Source organism: Lontra canadensis, unplaced genomic scaffold (genome assembly GCF_010015895.1).
Source record: "Lontra canadensis isolate GAN:19392208 unplaced genomic scaffold, GSC_riverotter_1.0 scaffold122, whole genome shotgun sequence".
NCBI lineage: Eukaryota > Metazoa > Chordata > Mammalia > Carnivora > Mustelidae > Lontra > Lontra canadensis.
In genome coordinates, this window is record NW_022631116.1 from 3999603 (window position 1) to 4000004 (window position 402).

Below are 402 nucleotides of genomic sequence, written 5' to 3' on the forward strand. Positions count from 1 at the left end.
AGTTCTTTCATTGGGTCACCGGCCACGCGCCGGGCGGGTCCAGACTGCAGCTTCCGGAAGTTGGTTTGCATGCAAGCCTGTCGATCAAGCGGTCGCCTTGGTTACTGCGTCCGTCACTTAATTAGCTGCGTGGAGGGCGTCGAGGACCCCTGAAGGGTGAATGGGTGGCTATGTAAGTGCCCGAATGTAGACGCCAACGGAGAAAAGCCCTCAGACTCCTTAGGAAACTTATGAAACCAGCAGAAACTTTTCAAACTGCGGGGCCGAGACCACCGGGTCCCAGCTCTAAGTCCAAACGGCGACGGCCGCAGAAGCGGGACTCAGGGGGCACCTCCCCGCCCCCCACCCCCGTCGTCCGGAGTGGACGTTCCACGAGTCACGTCCCTGTGGCGGCGGGCGCGT